General features: G+C 48.5%; 1 protein-coding gene across 1 annotated transcript in view; it reads left to right on the top strand.

The window, feature by feature from the left end:
* The first annotated feature begins 6,520 nt into the window (after positions 1-6,520).
* Positions 6,521-17,229, top strand: part of LOC135804534 (DDB1- and CUL4-associated factor 7-like) — a 38,088-nt gene continuing 27,379 nt past the window's right edge. The window contains exon 1 of the mRNA XM_065318423.1: positions 6,521-6,635. The gene's annotated coding sequence lies outside the window, so the exon portion shown is untranslated. The remainder of the gene's footprint in view (positions 6,636-17,229) is intronic.

The raw sequence follows: 17,229 nt of genomic DNA, 5'->3' as shown, positions 1-17,229 counted from the left end.
ATGTAGTGTGTGCGTGGGGTGGTGGTGGTGGGGGGGGGGGGGGTTCTGCGGAGGCCCAATACAATGTAAGGCCGGGGATGGGAGGAGAGAAGGCCAGCGGAGAGTCAAACTCAGAAGAGGGAGGAGAGAATAGCTGAAGTACACGTTTACTGTGCGAATTCAAATACACGTCAGTGAGTGGCAAGCCATACCAGCAGGCAGCAGGGGTGCCCCAAGGATCCGTTCTAAGCCCCCTGCTGTTCTTGATCTACACCATTGACCTGCCCTCTGCCTGCACCAACTCGAACACAAAGTGCAGCCAATTTGCAGATGACACGGCGCTCATCGCAACACACCAGAGCCGTTTGACATCGGAGTTGTCCCTGCAGTCAGCCGTTTCAGCTGCCGCAGCCTGGCTCCGCAGATGGCACCTCCTCGTCAATGCCTCAAAGACCGTTACCTTGTCGTTCACACCAAACCACCAACTCAACAATCACTCTTAATTAACGACACACCCCTAAAGCAAGTCAACGAACACCGTCACCTTGGAATCATACTACAAAACAACCTCCAATGGAACTCACATGTCACGCACATAATAAACAAATCCAAAAAACTCCTTCACCAACTTCGTAAAACACGAGGCCAACTTAACATCCCCAGTCTGCTCGTAATCTACACCGCCTATATTCGCCCGGTTATAGAGTACGGCAGTCTCGTGTTATCCAACACCACCCGCACACAGAAGGACCATTAGAACGCGTTCAGCGACGAGCAGCTTGCGGATCCCCCTTTTTGCACCAGTCCATCACAGCTCACTTCTTCATCATCTCCAACTTCCCACATTAGTCTCCCGGCAACTCTTACGACAGGGTACTCTTGCCCACAACATCAAGTACATCCGCGCTCCCCTTCACCTGCAACAGCCTCACCTTGCACGACCAATTACAGAGCAGCCATATGCACTACGACACATGAGAACATACACATTGAGAACATCACACACATACCGACACACCAACTCACCCATCAACCTGTCCCTTCACAATTTCAACCAACTACCCCCCGACCTGCGTGAAACAATTAGCAAGCATGCGTTTAAATCAATGGCGTCTAGCCTCATTCTATCATCCATATGCTCCTGTAGTAGCTCACACTGTACCCCATCGTATCCCCACCCCCCACCCCCCACCCCCTTCCCCACCCCCTGCAATGTGTTGGTTTCCTTACTTGCTAGACTGATTTTATATGATTCTGGACTGATTTGAATCATATTAACTTCCATATTGGCCATGGGCCATCGTGGAAATAAAGAATAATAATAAAACCAAACAAACAGCAAAACGAGTACACAAACTACGAGAATAAAGACAGGAGCACAGAAATGAACGGGAGACAGCCTACGAAGTGGTGGTACCATCGGTGCATGCACCACGGTACAATAAACAAAATGCAACACAATACATGTATTGTGGAAAGGTCACAACAATAAGAGACAAGATCAAAAGGAAAGTTTTACAATAATAATGATAATAATAATAATAAAACGTATCCTGTAAAATGTAAAGAGTCACTGAGTACAGTCAATATCCATGTCCAGTATTTATAATAAAAATAATCTGCTGCAATTTATAGATTCTCACATGCGAGCAACCTGGGCCTCAGCAACAACCAGCTCAGCAGACTCCGGATGCCGAACCGATCGCTCACGGAAAAGACCCCGTGAACCCCGCAAACACATGATGCATGATCGCAACAGAGCAAATGAGAGACGGCATCTGATGTAAGATATTACGTGGGAGTACTGCTCCTTCCTCCTTTCCGCTCTCAATAACGCGATTCGGCGATAGAGTGATGTCGCTGCTCTTCCCATGCCACCAATTGCCGACAGCACAACAGGCATGAACGTCGCATGCTCCACCTCTCTCACTCTCTCTTCATAACATCGTCGCTTTTCTTTTTCATGGCGCCGATAGACAGTGGTGTGTGTTGCAGATCGATTTGAGCGTGCATGAGGATTAAGAACCCGTATATCAAGTAAAGTACGCTCAAAACGACTGCCCCACAAACCACTGACCGCTACATCAAGCCGCGCATGCTCCTCCACAATAGAAGACCTGTATCTCATTCTCTCTCCAGTGAGTGGCTGCAGCAGTGGCTCGATGGAGACATTGTGACAGGTCTCTTGAAGGAGAGAGGCTGTCACATCCCGGATCTCATATGGCGGATAATGGTAAAACCACCAAGGGGACATGACAATGCATGGTCAATACCATTGTCCCGTCCACAAGAGCAATGAGTTGGTAACCTCGGCGGCATCCAACCATAACGAAGGCACAAGCCGTCTATGAACTCAGCTTTGCTAAGTGAAAAACCATACTTTTTCAATGGACGGCAAGTCAGCCAACTCGAGGCGCCAGGTTCACGGGCGAGGACAATGGTGTGTCGCAAGGCGTCCGACGCATCATTGCTGATACGCCGCGCCGACTCCGCCTGGCTATGACGCACTTCCTTCTTCCTCTTCGCCTTCTCCCACTGGATGGTACATTATCACATTATCGGCTTTGCAAAGTTCGTTGGTACTGATTACCATGGTATGGCCAACTGTGTAGCAGTCCACAACGTATAGGAATGGCAGCTCGGCGGAATGCTGGGATGTTGCCCACGGCTCGCATCGTGTTAGTAAACACATCCTTTATTGCTGAACACAAATAATTGTGATACAGATTGTAAACCATTCGAGGTAAAAGAGAAAGCCATTAATAAAAATAATAATAATAAAAGAAGAAAAGGTTATTGTACCATGCCAGACGGCTATTATTCGGCGCTGACTTTCGTCTACAATCTACTGGGCCAACCGGGTCCTCCTCTGCTGAGATCCATGGTCCCTCCTCTCCTTGTCCACCATGCCACACCTGTAACCCGGAGACAGTGCCAACAGTCTGCTTCACACCCCTACCAACTGGAAAATGTTCTCCCTCCAGGCGCTCCTAACTACCTAAGACGCTCCTTTCCATACAACATCATCAACACCTGGAACGCGCTGCCATCCTCCCTCTTCACCAAACCACCATCCCCTAAGGGCTTACAATCCTACAAAGCGAACTTCCACTACCATCTTCGCCGAAGCCAGTGGCTTTGGGCCACACACTCCCTCTAACAGTTCAGAACTATTTCCATCTTGAAGTTCCCCCCCCCCCCCCCAAGCATTGCATCATGTTCACTGCATAATTATGAACTGCCTTTGAATCTATTTTTCTCTCTTCTTGTTCTCTTTCTACCCCCCCCCCACCCCCTCTCTCTCTCCCTCCCCCCCCTCTCTCTCTCTCTCTCTCTCTCTCTCTCTCTCTCTCTCTCTCTCTCTCTCTCTCTCTCTCTCTCTCTCTCTCTCTCTCTCTCTCTCTCTCTCTCTCTCTCTCTCTCCTCAACCATTCTACCTAACCTTCTCTTGTCTTTATCGCTAAATCACCCCCTTCTTTTAGGCTATGGTGCGCAAGCTCACGTTAACGCCGAGACCATAGGTCGGTGTTGTGGGCTTGCCTCACCAGCACAGGCTTGCTTTGCAGCCCCTACTCTACCTGCTGTTTTGTTATTGTATACTCTGTTGTCTTCTCCCCTTCTGACGAGTAGGTTGTGTACTTAGTAAAAAGAAAAAGGCATGTACCAATTGTAGTACATAACGTAGTAGTCACGCACCTACAAAATACTTTGCAGGATAATATTTAAATTGCCTAGCATGCCTACAAATCCGCAGAGCATGCCAATGTTAATAGGCCAACAATTGTAACATATGAATAACGAAGGCAGTTACATGGACAAAAGGCGACATCGGTCGAGAAAAGATGGGCCTATTCTCTTCCGCAAGTAAGACGCTCTGCAACCACGGAGGCACGTGATAGGGCTTGAAAGTGCTACGTCACAGCATAGCAACAATTTCAAAAATTCAAAAACTGGATCCACTTGGATCCAGTTTTTGTATGGATCCAAGCGCATTTCAAGCCGTCTTACTCACAGCAAGGTGATGTAACCAGTGAAACTGACTGATTTGGCTATTGGGGCGGGGTTACAACTGGTGACGAAGTAAAAGTCACCCCTGCATACGACATGAGTGAGTTGCTATGCACCCACATACTGAGGCAATAGCAAAGTCACACCTCAGTGGATCCAAAATAGAAATCTGATGTCAAATTACTACTCCCTGGCCGTTTTTGACGTCATCACTTTCAAGCCCTATTGACCACCTCAGCAAAACAAATGCAATTTTGCAGCGTAGCTGCGCCATCACAACAGCGTACTGGAGGTCACTATGCTTGTTAACCACCAGCTGAACAATGTTCTTCAATGCACGAGAGCACTCCGTGCCACATATGCCGTTTGTCGAAAATACGAGCGGAGTGAATGACCCCCTCTCGACATCGACAACACGCTGAAGATAGGCCCGCTTCTTCTGATGTTCATTCCGGGAAATCTGTGCAAGGACTTCCTGTCGCGACAGGAAAGACGCCGAGGGGTGAGTAACCCTCACATCAAAGAATGCATCTTGCTGTGGCGACCAAAAGCCCCTTGCACGGATATCCAATCGAGCCTCTGCAGCACGATTAGCGGTAGCACCGTGAAGTTGTTCACCATCCAACGGCAAAAGCGGTGGCTCTGTTTGAACATCCGGGATGGCAGAAGTCATCACCTCCACCAGCACATCACGAAGCTCATTATGTCGCAGACTTGGGTAGCCCCCTGTAGGGCATGTCAATGCATGGTCAACAGACATGTCTCTACCACACACACAAGTTGGTGGGATGCCGTCAATACCCCAGCCATAGCTCAGCCGTTAGGCTAGCCAACTGGAAACGCCAGCATCAGCAGCAATCTCCAACAGCACCCACTGATATGGGCTGAGCTCAGGACGCAAAGCAACCTGAGCCTCCTTAGCCGCAGTAGCCATTCTTCGACGTTCGGCATTTCGCAACGCCATTACCTCCGCCTGCAAATCAGCCGGAGCAATGTCAGCATCAGGGCGACGAAGCAAATCAATCACCGGCCGTGCCGAGGCCATAATTACTGGAGGTCCACTGATGCACTGCATGAGGCCCAATGGCAGGAATTGAGAGACCACCGGACTTGACAGGCAAGCCGATGAGACTCCGCTCAACGGTCACGGGTGGACATGTTCTTCTAACCAGTGATTGCTGATCAAATTATTGTCAATCACATTATCGAGCCTGCCGAAAGCGTCCGCCTCAGGCAAGCCATGCGAGCACATATGGTAGCGCCAACGCGACCTCAGTCCGCGGGAGAAAACAGAATAAGCAGAATGTGGCTGGGTTTCCGCCAGAGTGTAGAGAGCAGGGAGTCGGTATTTTGCGACTCCCTGGTAGAGAGTACCGACCTCCCTGTAGTGCTGCACCATACGGAAACATGACGACACCGGCTCTCCTGTACGAATTCCTTCTCACCAATGGCCCCACCAAGATAGCGAACACCATTGGTCAGCACACGTATACCCGTAGAGTCGAACAGCTCTTGGGCTTCAGACTCCAGGGTGGGTTTCACCAGCAGAACTGTCTTACTAGTAGCTGCATTAGGGTAATAGCCATCATCGGCGCAGTCCTGTGGAACCAGCTCCCGCCTGATCTCCGTTCCGAGCCCAGCCACCTTCAGGCTTCAGTTCTGTGCCCTGCTAAAAGCGCATCATGGCTCCGTTTAAAGTTGCTACCTCCTTGCTTTGTGTGTGTGAAACGTATGGTCACCCTGATATGACCGGCGGGTGACAAGCGTCGTGACTTGCATGCACACAATGTCAATGGTCACCACACCACGGTGGCCGTCCCGAGAGACGCTTGCACTGCGAGTACGAGAGCCCTCGTACCAGTGACGGTCAGATGATAATGGTGGGCCTTGCAACCCGCATGGGATCCAGTACTAAAAGTAAAAAAGGACCTCAGCTAACTCACTGCTTTCTTTGCAACTCCGAGTTTCACGCTGAATCGGGCAATCCCTAACCGCGAAGTTTTCCTACACAGCGGGCCAATGGCATGATGTACCATGATGTACTAGTAGTCAACATGACTCGAGTCGATGCATGGACACAGAATCTGAGATGAGGCTTCACGTACACCATGGTACACAAGGACAGTCACAGCGCAGTGCCCACGCCAGGGACGGGGGCGGGGGGAGAAGTCGATCAAGTGTACATGATTGTAGTCGATCAAGTGTACATGATTGTACAACGTCATGACTGTACAGTGTACTGGCAGGCCAGGCAAGGACAGGTATGGGGGAGGTAGATCTACTACTGAGTACTAGTACTAGTACTAGGTTAAACAGCGCTAGCGGTGACGCCTGCGGCTGCAGTTGGTCATGTGGTCGTGGGCTGCGGTCACATCGTAATCAAGGTAATCGCGACGCTACTCTCGCTAGCAATGTGCCGTGTGCGGGACACACCGCAGTTCGGAGCACGCTGGCGCATGCATGGCCTAACTAACACTTCTCAAAAGCCTGTGCTCTAGTCTACTGAGTCTAGTATTATTACAAGCATGCCTTAGTGACGCTTAGGCATAGCAGATCTGATGTGCTGGTCGAAGGCGACGAGGATGAAGAAAGCAGTGGTCTCTCTCTCTCTCTCGACTCAAGATCCCTACAGGCTACAGGCTACATGGGTAAGTGCAGTGCTATTGGCATAGTATTACTGACTAGTCTGAGTGAGTCGATAGTGTTAGCTAGTTAGCTATGATTCTCGTTTTATATCGGAAGACCCAACCAAAATGGCCAGTGACAATGCCACCGCACTAATATACAATCATGTAAAGAGGGCCGATTATCATTATTATTTAAGAGGGCCGACTGTGAGGAAAGAGGGAGCAAACGGAAACGGTCGCTGCCAAGAAAAGGAAAGAAACACACAGGTGTAGCGTCAGAACAGACCGAGTCGGAACACGCAGGAAAATAAACGTGAGAAAATCATACGGTATAGAGGAGCAGCGGAGTCCATGTCATGGATGCTTGCACTGACACTACATGTATACAGACTACAGGCATGTACATGTACATGTGAATGTTTTGAGTGTGAGCCGCGCTCTCAAAATTGTTGAAAGGCATATAATTTCTGAAATCCTGTGAGGTCCTTGACATACGGTGATGTCTCTCAAGTCCTGAGTTAATGTACCATACTGTCTTGTAGTAATAGGTTTTTCATTTGACCCGACGAGACCACACGACGCTTGCAGACCACAGCACGAACAGTTCACCAGCCACACTCCACGAAAGCAAGTAGTGTTACTCCTGACAAGTCTTGTTTCGTTCCATAAAGTTGACGGGGAACTCATCAGAGGAGAAGCAGTTGTTGAATGAAGGGGTTAAGCTGAATAATGCTATTTTATAGAGAAGATACCGGCGCAAGGTGTAAACACTCAACTAACTCACATATGTGACAAATCAACACAAAAGGAATAGTGCAGAATGGAGGTGTTATGAACCCTACCAAACACAACAATCACAAGTGCTAAATCAATCACAATGAGAAGGAGAGGTACACAGGAATAGATTGCGCTAATTTACACGTCACAAAGAGTACTGAGGTGGTGACAAAGATAGTGTTGATTTGTCACATATGTGAGTTAGTTGAGTGTTTACACCTTGCGCCGGTATCTTCTCTATAAAATAGCATTATTCAGCTGAACCCCTTCATTCAACAACTGCTTCTCCTCTGATGAGTTCCCCGTCAACTTTATGGAACGAAACAAGACTTGTCAGGAGTAACACTACTTGGCTTTCGTGGAGTGTGGCTGGTGAACTGTTCGTGCTGTGGTCTGCAAGCGTCGTGTGGTCTCGTCGGGTCAAATGAAAAACCTATTACTACTATTTGACGGACCTAATGAAGATGGCAACAAAGAATTAATACTGTCTTGTATCACAGCAGCCTGTCTCGTATGAGCCTGTTTCAAATCCAAGACTGATTTTCAAGACGCACACTGCTAGCACATAAGCCTGGTTTTAGTGTTGACGCACACACATACTAAATACCTGGTTTGAATAGAAGCCTAGCCCTGACATCGGCTTCTACGGGAGTACACCCGGCTTTAATACGCGACATTGCCGTATGCATGGTGGTCTTGCGAAGAATTTCAGCAGGCGAAGCAATAAATTAAATCTTAGATTTCCGTAAGACTGTGGTGGTAAGATTCGGTTGGACCCAGTTTTCTGCGTCTGTAGGTCCACCGCCACCATCAAGGCTCAATGGGCAAAAGCAGCTCCTAAAGTGGTGGGAGGTGAGTGAATCACACCCACTGCCAAAGTGATCAAAGCACTGTAATAGTATATGACTGTAGTATCATAGCAGGGATGGGTTTTACCGTATTTCCGCAAATAAAAGACCGTCCCCGTATACAACGCCTTCCTCGAATACAAGGCCAGGCGGGGCAAGGGGCGATTGAAAAAATACAAGACCGTCTCCGATTAGAAGACCGGGCTTACTAAATGACTTAAAATGAGTCTTACGATCGTGCTCAAACTGTGTAGAAGAAAATGGAAGAACGGGGGTAAAGCTGTGTGGCAAAAAATAGAAGACCAGGGTCAAACTGGGTTGAAAGAATAGAAGACCGTCCTTGAATACAAGACCGTCCTCAATTATAAGGCCGGGTTAGGACGAGTTTGAAAAAAAATAGTAGACCGGCCTACTATTTGCGGAAATACGGTATGTTTGAAAGCTGCAAGGCATCAAGGACCAATGTAGGCTAGTGGACTTGCACCAAATGTATAGATTGTCATCTCTGGGTCACTCAGTGGATATTTGGATAAAATAATGAAGGAACTCAGTTTTCGGAGAAAGGCAGAGTTAAATGTTTGGGCGGACAAAAATCCATATCAGAAGTGGTGAAGAGAACTTGTGAACTCCTTGTGAAGACTAACTCACACAACCTGCTGTAATGCATTCTGCAAATTGGTGGGAGGCAAGCTTTCCAAGACTATGGCCAGATGTTTACAATGTGTGGACTGATGTGTGTGTGTGTGTGTGTGTGTGTGTGTGTGTGTGTGTATGTGTGTGTGTGTGTGTGTGTGTGTGTGTGTGTGTGTGTGTGTGTGTGTGTGTGTGTGTGTGTGCGAGAGAGAGAGAGAGAGAGAGAGTGTGTGTGTGTGTGTGTGTGTGTGTGTGTGTGTGTGTGTGTGTGTGTGTGTGTGTGAGAGAGTGAGAGAGAAGTAGGATCTGAAGCCGGGCATGTGAAACTCACATGCATGGTACAATAGGTACAATAGTTGGCTGTTTAAAATTGATGCATGAACAGGAATTAGGTCACTTGGAAGAGGACAAGCAACCGGCAAGTGCCTGAAAAATATGAAAATGGAACATAAGTTTATACTCAGTCCAATGCACTTCCCAAAATGTGGTGAATACAGCAATACAAGAAGAGTGGCATAGACGTCACAGTGTATCAGAACTGTACAGTTTACTTAGTCACTCAGGTCAGGATGCAGTCAGGATAGCACAGGTATGGCCATAGAGCTAGGGAGTAGCATCGTACTAGTAACATGATAGTGTGTAGTGTTCCTGGAAATGTTACTGCTCCCTTAGGCACTCTGGACACATACCAACACACTGGCATACTTATGAGCCTCGAATCTAGCCAGTCAGCACTGCACTGCACTTCACTCTGCTTCAATACTAGTACTCCATGAGGGACTTCTGCTGGACCATATCCTCCAGCCTTTTCACGATGGTCTGGAACGATGGTCTCTCCTGCACGTCTTTATGCCAGCATTTCTCCACCAGAGTTCGATAGTCGTACGGCATGCGTGCAGGCAGGTCAGGTCGACGGCCGGCAATCACTTGGCTGCAGATTTCTGCGAAATCAGAAGTGCCAGGGTATGGTGTCTGACGACTGAATATTTCCCACAGGACGATGCCATAGCTGCAGAAGGAAGCAGTGTACAAAAGCAAACTTTCAACAGATGCAGAACAAATACACCAGTTTCATACCATGGATGAAGAGCAAATCTCATTATTGAAATAGACAGCTCAGAATAAATTTCCATATAACAGCTGAGGACAAAGACTTTTAAAAACTTTTTTTCAAAACACACTTATACATGTACTAACATGGGCCAATTTGTACTCGTAATGTCGTAATGTCGTAATGTCGTAATGTTAGGGACTGAATTCTTTTATACTCGCTTACCTGTAAACATCTGTAGCACAGTTGAACTTCATGTCAGTCAGTGTTTCCGGAGCGCTCCATGCACTTTCCACGTAGCGTCCCAACACACCGCTGCCGTTAAGCTGCTTACGTTTTATTGGGGATATCAGCAGGAGTGCTTGACTCTCTTCGCTCTCATTCTCTTCCTCGGGATTGGGGAAGAGAGCTCCCTGAGTTCCTGACACCAGTTCATTGCGATCTTGACATGTTCCACCTTGCTCATCTGCTCTGGACAGTAGACCCATCATGCCAAAATCAGCCACTTTCACCACCCATTTCTCCGTCACTAGCAGGTTTGGTGTTTTCAGATTGCAGTGGATGCGGGCTGGATCCAGTCCATGCAGAAACTTCATGCCCCGTGCTGCCTGCAAGGCAAAGCGCAGTGAGTCATCTGGCGTAACACTGATGTCATGATCGTGGAGGATTGCATGCAGTGAACCTCTCCTAGCATGCTCCAGCACAATGAACGGCTGGTTCGTCTTGGGATCCGTGCCGGCACCCAGGAACATTATCACATTCTGGTGTCGAACTCGTCGGAGCTCCTCTGCCTCCAGATAGAACTGCTCCTTTCTCGTCTCTGCCATCTTGATTTTTCGTAGCAGCTTCACAACTACTCTGGTGTCGAAGACCTTGGCCAGCCAGATAAAGCAAGTGGCTGTCTTGGCTATGCGGTGGAGCAGGTTGATCTCATGGCGTTTAATGATACGACTGCGAGCTAATTCGCGCAGGAGTTTCTCAATGTCACTGAGACGCTGCTCCATGGACTGCAACTCCTTGTCCTTGCTCTGCGATTCTTTCTTTGTCTTGATGCATGCACGGATAGTAGTGAGCAAGGCTGCAGCAAACAAAGCTGCAGATCCAGCAGCAGCGGCAATGAAGACCAGTGGTAGCTGGCAGTTATCATACTGCACATAGCCCACAGGGCACGAACAAACAGCGGATCCGTTCACCACTAGGCATTTGCCTCGATGACAATGGTCGTTCGCACATGGATCCTGCGCAAAGCATGACTCCTGGTTGTCTGTGAAGTTTGTCAATTGGAACCCAGGACAGCGGCGACAAACGTCTGAGAGCGTGTCGGAGTAGAACCCGTTCTGACATGGGCTACACTTCTTGGTCAAGTCACCGCCATTGCCCCTGCCAATTGGACAAGTGTGTTGAGTGAGTAATCGTCCAGTGCAAGTTGTTGAAGCTGACATGTATGACAACGGAGTGTCTTTCTTCGTCGTCAGTAAATCTGTGTTTCCTGTAGAAAAGCCCCCAAACATATAGTTCTCATAGACTTGGTGGAAAATAACAGGCACGTGTCTGAAATACGGCAGTACATCCACAGCACTTCGGTTGCTGTCATTGAACTGCATGAGGTGAGCAGTGCAGGCATTGTAGCAAGGGTAGCCACCACCCACTTGCATGCCACCAAGCAGCAGGAAGGTATGATCTGAAAGGACACTCAGGGTGTGTCCGAAATTTTTCTGTGGAAATGATGCCAGTGCGCTATGTTGTATGGCGCTGCATGATGCCGTTCTGCTTTCTGTGCCAAGGTCGTGTAGGTGCAGGCGAAAGAAGTCGCCACATTCATGCTTTTTCTGTATGTCGTAACCGCCAGCCAATCCACCGTATACATAGATATCATTGCTTCGAGTCACTGTTACGGTATGTCCAGCAATTATTGGTAGACCATTTATGCCGGTCTTTATCTTCCGCCAGTGACCGTGACATGCAGACAAATTGGTGAAGACCAAAGCACTGATATTTCCAGTGGGAGATATTTCAATAAGGCGTAGAGCCTGATCCGCGGGTCCACCACCATATGCTACTAGAACTGGCATTCCACTGTCTTCAGTCACTGTAAATACTGCTTGTCCCAGGATAATCCGTGCAGTAGGTAGAGGTGCCAGGTGCCTATCGCCAATGCTGGCTTTTTGCCAGTAGTGCTTGTGCAGGTCAAAGCACCATACGTCAGATGAGGCGTTCCAATGTAGCCATGGTACACCTCCCATCACCACAGCCTTACTGACGCTGCTCCCCGGCGAGTGCAATTGTACTACAGAGTGCAGGACTAGAAATGGTGGCGGGGCACCAACTTGTTGGATTTTCTTCATCATGTAGGCACCAGAATAGGGCAGATAGAACCATACTGGTAAAGTGTTGTATCTTGGCGACCGAGTCTCCCAACTATTACGATCAGTACTGGGGCATAGCCCACCGAGAAACACCAATGCGTTTGTCTCATACAACTTTGGCCTTGCTGTTTGCAATACGGCTTCCACTGGTGGAGGTGACAAACATCTGAAATCCCCGCCAAACTGGAAGGCTTGATCCTCACGGGCTGTAAGCGGATTGATATCAACAGGTGCCTCCGGGGATGTTGTCACAGCACTAGTATTTCCATATGCACATGCCTTGTTCATGTCGGACTTGATTGTGAACACTAGCTCTTCACTTTGAATGTAGTATGCATTCGTGACAATCACACGGTGATTGTGCACAGTCACCTCCATCCGTGTGTACTTTTCAATGCCCTTCACATAGCGTTGCCTTATTATTGACTGCTTACTGCGCAGTGTGGATCCATGAAAAGACCAGCATAAGCTGGACATGTCAAATACCCACACATCAAGTCCTTCCAATATATAGAAGGTAGCCCGCACTAGGATACGTTCTTGGACGACAATTAGCTGTTGATTCTCCATGTCATAGCTGCCCAAAGGTCGCTGAGGAAGACAAGAGGGGCAGGCACGTTCCAGACAGCGCTGTGGCGGAGCAGGCAGTTCTGTCCACTTCCGTGTAGCTACTTCAAACATCCACAAATCACAGAGTGCTGTGTATCCATCTTGGACTCGAGTGGTTCCGCTGTACATCAGCAGTGTTGTTTCATTCACTGACACAACCAAGGGTGACACTCTACCCTGTGGCCATTCTGCTTCCTGCTGAGATCCATTTGTCATTGCGGCCTGTGCATTTCCTGGTGGATGTAGAAGTTCCCACTCTGGTTGCTCCCCCTGTTCTCCAGCCGCAGCATTCACTATACTCAGTCTCCATACTTGGTCAGAATATACCCACCCATAGCGACACAATGGTGAATACATTGAGCGATCCTTACATCTACTACTAGTACTTCTACCACCAAACACCAGTAGATCCGTGCGTTTCGTCCAGTTTTGATCTACTGCCACGAGAGTGTGAAATCGACGTGGCACTTTCTCACCCCCTACAGCGTTCAGCAACTCGAAGTTTTCTTCCGCAATTTTCCAGCTTTGCACCAAAGAGCAATTGGGATGGCTGCCAAAACCGAACAGGTAGACTTGTTGGCGTGCGTGGCTGAAGGCCAGAGCAGGTCGTACGATGCTGCTGATGTCCAAGCATACAGCCGGTAATTGCTGCAGATGCAGTGCTGGATGCAGCCACCAAGTTTGCCCATCGTTTTGCGATACATCATAGGAGTAGTGAAAGATGCGATGTGGATGGTCATTGTCCAGTGCGAGGAGTTCCAGTGCAGGGTATGTGAGAGTGAACTCGCTGTCTTTACGCTGCACAGCACTGGGGAGCATGAGTGGTCGGAATAACGCCGAATCTGGCCGCGCTAGTTCAAATTCCCCTTCTCGAGACGCTTGTTGGGAAGTATATGGCTCCAGAAGTGAAGGCAACTTGCTCAACCTGTTCTCACCACTGCCTGTTTCCTCAGCATCCTGACCATTGTCCTGCACTTGAGCGTAGTTAGTAGGTGCTCCGCGTCTTCTGCGCCTTTCTCCACTCCCCGGATGCCGAGTGTTCCCTTCCGATCGACGAGACCTTGATCTTCCGGTGTTTGTTTGCGAGGGTCGATCGAGTTCGTGCTTATCAGATCTGGGCATGCTGAATGATCTTTCTGAGTGACTTAGGTCTAGCAGAACGTCGAGCAGTGGCTGTGGTCCGCCGGCGCGCAGTGCATCATGCAACTGGGATGTATAAGGTGCCACTTCGCCCAACGCGTGTCTGTAACTTTTCGGGAATGAACTGTCTGTATGTTCACTGCCATATCCTTCCTTGTGCCAGCCTGGGCCAACCGACTGTACCTGAAAACCGCCAGCGGAGTAGACCAGCACGAAAATTGTGATCAACACTGACATCTTTAGCAACGTAGCTTACAGGTAAATCAATATTGACGTGAACGAGTAGCACCATAGATTGTACGTACATGTATACATGTAGTTCGCTAAGGCAGTAAGGCCTAAGGGTATCTTTGCAAGCTTTCTATTTAGCAGACAGAGACCTTACAGCGGGAAAGCTTCAAGGATGTTGTCGAAGGCTCACAGTCCTCCACGAAGCCAGAATAACAAATGTTGTGTGCGCATGCAGGTCTGCCAGTTTTCTTTGTTTCCCGATCGACGGCAAACTGGCGGAGAGGTCGATGGCTGTATGCAGGTAGTTGGTTGACTCCCCCCCCCCCCTTGGATAGCCGGACACTTGGCAGTAACTGTTCCGAACTGGAGTCAGGTGTGTTGGTCGCAACATTGAGTCGATGGTTGCTGTTGCTGGGTATGTTCGGGGAGACTTTTTAATTAACAAGGACGGCTCGCTTTTTCCCTGGCTAATTATCGGGAATCCAGATACAGTGCTAATTAGTACATGTACGACGGAATCATTGTACTCCGGCTGCATGCACAGGGCGTCAGCAAGTGTCGGTGCGCGGAACAAACCGACTTCCTCCGCGCCTACTCTTGACGTCTTGTGCCAAACCAGTGCTGCATACTCAGTCTGTCTGTACAGTCGAGTTGACTTTACAGGAATTTGTATTTCGCCTAGGGCTAGGAGGAAGTGCAAGATGGAGGACGTGTCGCCATTATTTTGCTGCTCCACTGACTTTCACTCGCAATCGGGTTGTTGAGTGACTGTGGTTAATGGAATTCATGATGTCAACTGCTAGGATAATTGGCTCCACATTAACCCTCAGTACGGTAGTCATACACAAAGACCTTCCATGACCCAACTCAACTCATGTATGTGTGTCGAAGGCTCTGTTCCACTGCGAAGAAAAACAAGCAGCTGATGTTCGCGCAAGCAGGTCTGCCAGTGTTGAACTATTTTCATTGTTTCCCGACCAACGACGAAATGGCGGCGAGGTCGATGGCTGTATTAATCAAGTAGATGGTTGTCTCCCCATGCATACCAGGACCATGGGCAGAAACTGTTCGGAACTGGAGCCAGGTGTATTGGCTGCAGCATGCTGCCATTGAATTGATGGTCGCTGGGTATGCTTGGAAAGAGTCTTAGACTCCCTACTGACTTTAGCGAGGAGGGCTCGCTGTTCTATCATCTGTCCGGCCGGAATCCAGGTGCAGTGGTGCAGTGCTAATTAGTAATTACATGCAGTATGTTGTAAAGACACACCTGGCAATATGGCGGTAAACACACGCCTGCCCACACACGCTCTCTAGTATGATGAAATTATTGTACTGCGACTGCACAATGTGTCAACAAGACAGTCAAGACTACGACTAGCATGGATGTGATCAACAAACTGACTTCCTCCTTGCCTACTCTGGTGCCAAACCAGTGCTGCCTACTCAGTCTGTACGGTCAAGTTCACCTTACAAGAATTAATTTGTATTTCGGATGGGGCTAAGAGGAAGTGCAAGATGGAGGGTGTGTTGCCATCATTTTGCTGTTCGACTGATTTGCACTCCCAATCTGGTTGTTGAGTGATGGTGGATAATGGAATTCATGACGTCAACTGCTAGGATAATTGGCTCCAAACTTACCCTCAGCACGGGGTTACATAGACAAAGTCCTTCAATCATGTTGATTTTTCTTTATTTTCACAATGGCCAATGGTCAAAAAGGCAGATAATTATAATTCAAATCAGTCTACAATCATGTACGACCGATTTGGCAAGTAAGGCAAGTATGGAAGCCAAACAATCTCGGAGGGATGGGGTAAAGATGGCATACAGCGTGAGCTACTACAGGAGCATATGGATGATAGAATGGAAGTGAGGGTACACGCCATTGATCTAAACGCATGCTCGATCGATTTTTGTTTCACGCAGGTCGTGTGTGTGTGTGGGGGGGGGGGGGGGGTAGTTGCTTGAAACTGTAAAGGGACAGGTTGATGGGTGAGCTGGTGTGTGTGTGTGTGTGTGTGTGTGTGTGTGTGTGTGTGTGTGTGTGTGTGTGTGTGTGTGTGTGCATGGTGTGCATAGGTAACCATGGTAACTGTCTTGGCCGTTTTATGCCGATGTACTCCGTGTGGTGTAGACCAGGTGTGCGTTGGTGGTCGGTTCACATGGCTTCGCCAGTTGTGTGGATTAGACAGTTATCTGGCGCAAGTCTTGATCTGTCTCATTCAGATCTTGTTCGCTATCGTTGCTAGAAGAGAAAATCTGTGGGTGCACATCCAGTGCATTTGCAGATTTGCAAGTAACATAGTCCCCAACACCTCCCAAGTCCCAACTTGAAATCGTGGACAGCGCAATGAACGTGGGGACATGCTGGCTGAGTTCTGTAGGATTAATGGCTTGGTCGTTTGTAACACAGCTTTTCAGCATAATCTGCGCAGTCGCTATACATGGATATCTCCTGATGGTCATACCCGTAATCAAATCGACTATGTCATGATCAGCAAATCGTGGTTCTCAAGTGTGCTGGATTCCAGAGCTCGCCCCGGCGCTGAATGTGACACTGATCATCCTGTATCCATTGTTTTTATCGATTATCGTAAAGCCTTTGACACAGTTAACCACTCACATCTTTTCGGTTGCCTTTTGGATTTTGGTTTCCCTCGCCACATAGTTTGTTTGCTTCAGAATCTTTACACAGGGATGAGCGGAGTTATCAGATGGAATGGCTCGCATTCGCCGGAGTTTGCCATCAAGAAGGGTGTTCGGCAGGGCTGTATTTTGTCCCCACATCTATTTAGCCTGTACACTGAGAGTGTTATGCGTGTTGCTGATGTGGACAGTATCGGTGTGAGAATCGGAGGACGCCGGCTGTCGAACCTACGATATGCAGATGACACGGGATTGTGTGCACATCCATCAGAAGTGTCTACCCTCACCAATGCTGTTAATGACGCTGGAAGAGA

The sequence above is a fragment of the Sycon ciliatum genome, chromosome 1 (genome assembly GCF_964019385.1).
Source record: "Sycon ciliatum chromosome 1, ocSycCili1.1, whole genome shotgun sequence".
Classification (NCBI taxonomy): domain Eukaryota; kingdom Metazoa; phylum Porifera; class Calcarea; order Leucosolenida; family Sycettidae; genus Sycon; species Sycon ciliatum.
This window is presented reverse-complemented; position numbering and strand designations above follow the sequence as displayed.